Genomic DNA, 2,815 nt, shown 5'->3' on the forward strand with positions numbered 1-2,815 from the left:
TACCTACCCTGATTACAACAGAGCATATACAGCTTGCAGTAGCAAAATACATTACATTCTCTCCCATATCTAGCCTAGACTATATTTAGTATATATCTATATATATATATATATATATATATATATATATCATATATATTATTATATATATATATATATATATATATATATAAATATATCTATATCATTATATATATATATATATATTATATATATATATATATATACATATACATATATATATATATCTATATATTATTCCCTTATATATATATATATATATCTTTATATATATATATATATAATATATATTATATATATATATAAATATATATAAATATATATATATATATATATATATATATATATATATATATATCTATATACATATATATATATATATATATATATATATATATAATATATATATATATATATATATATAATATATATACTACTATATATATGGTACACATCACGTTGCTTATCCAATATAACTTTCCTTGCAGGTAGAACAGTGCCAAGGAATAACAGAATTGTATACCTGATATATCCACTGTCTTGCAACCTAACAGTTAATCCCAAAATGAACTTAAGAGATGTCGTGAGGGAAGGGTAGGACAAAAAGATGCTAATAATCGGGTATGATTAGTATCCATAACAACAACAGCAATGACTATAAGAATAAAAGAAAGACTATGGTATTAATTATAACGGTGGTAATCATAAGGTAATAAATATATGTTTGGATATTTTCTAAGTTTTTAAGGCTTGTTTATTCAATCCACAGCAAGATCAATGATGATGATATTAATAATAATAATAATCCCATTTACAATTTTAAACAACTAATAATAATGATATTACTGCAGTAGTAGTAGCATCATTATCATCCCCAACAACAACAGCAACAATAATAATAATGACTTAAAAATAATAAACTCGTTAACAATGGTAAATGAATATGTAGTTAATACAAAAATCATAATGCTGCCAACACCAGTGACAAAACTATCACAAATAACACATAAGAGAATGACAGCAGTGGCCCCCACAGTCACCTGCAATGAACACAGCGCAGCAGCAGAAACAACAAGAGCAACAAATCCATCTTTTGGGTGACCATCGTGTCAGCTCCAGCTACTGGGTCTGAGGCACTTCAAAGTCTTCACTCGGTGTGGTCTGAAATACCTTATCAAGCCGGTGACACTTTCCGTCTGTACGACCCCTTTTGCCGAGAGAGAGAGAGAGAGAGAGAGAGAGAGAGAGAGTGAATTACGTATGCCTTCCTCCTGAGGTCAGAATTAATGATAGAAGCTTATGTCAGTTGTCAACAAACCCTTCTGTTTCTCGAAGCCAGGGAAGGTCCCAGAGTGTACACGTGTGGAACTTTAGTTTCATGATTAGGGAGTAATAGCATGTTATGCAGTTGTAACTAGTAGTAAAGCAAACTTTAATCACATTGCAGGTGAAACTGGAAAGGGCTTTTGGTAAAGACGTGTACAAAACAGGTGAATTTCATTGCAGAAGACTTTTCTGTTATATATATATATTTTTTTATAAATTACTAATCATAAGTCTAATTGATCCATGTTAAAGCGATGCGGCAAATAGATAAATTTGACTACAAGTTATTTCCTATTGCATTCTATTAATTGAAGACTTTTACGTACGATGGCAATGCACAGTATATAAGAGATTTTAGTTACATATCATCAATTACAATTTTATTCAGCTTTGGATTTTGCTAAGGTGATACACAAAGCAGGTAGAATTAATTGCAAGACATCCTCGGTTGAAATTTCATTAAATTATAAACTTTAAGCGAATATTGTACAAAATAGGTCTATTCAATTATAAAATCTCTTGTGGCATTTTTGCTCAACTACGAACCTTACTAAGACGTTAAGGGGAACAAATGAATTAATTTTAAAATGCCCTTATTTTTGTTAAAATCAGATTACAGACTTTTCAAAGATCAGTACAACAACAGTCGACTTTCGTCGCAAGATACATTGCGTATTCTTATGAAATTACAAAGCTTTGTCGAAGCGATATACCAAATATCTAAATCTAATTGTTAGATGTGATTTATTATATTTTAACCAAATTAATACGGCATTTATATTTCCTAAGAGTACCTTTAGTAGAAAGTAAATAGGTTTAGATATAAGTATTAAAAAAACTGTACAAAACACAAACACATACACATACAAACACAGACACACCAACACCACACACACCACACACAACATATATATATATTATATCATACTATATATATTATATATATATAATATATATATATATATATATATATATATATATATGAGTATGTATAGATATTCAGACTCTCATTGCTGTTTATGACTGTGCGCAATTACCTGTTTTTCTCGTATTTAGCATTCTCCACTTGTTATATCCCTTGCGCCCATTGTTTTGCTAGTTACACACACACATACATACACACACACACACACACATAATACACTATATATATATATCCATATATATATATATAATATATATATATATATATATATATATATATATATATATATATATATATATATATATATATATATAATATTTATATGTAATAGCTGACCAACTCGGCACTGCCTGGGAAAACTCTGAATGACAACAGATAAACTCTCTCTCTACCTCTCTCATTTCCTCTCTCTCTCTCTCTCTCTCTCTCTCTCTCTCTCTCTCCCTTTCCTGTTAAGATAATTGCTTCAGTATCATTGCCCATCATTTTTGACATTTTATATTTCACCTCCTCTCACCCTTATTCCTATTGTGGCCGAACTTG

This window comes from Macrobrachium nipponense, chromosome 4 (genome assembly GCF_015104395.2).
Source record: "Macrobrachium nipponense isolate FS-2020 chromosome 4, ASM1510439v2, whole genome shotgun sequence".
Lineage (NCBI taxonomy): Eukaryota > Metazoa > Arthropoda > Malacostraca > Decapoda > Palaemonidae > Macrobrachium > Macrobrachium nipponense.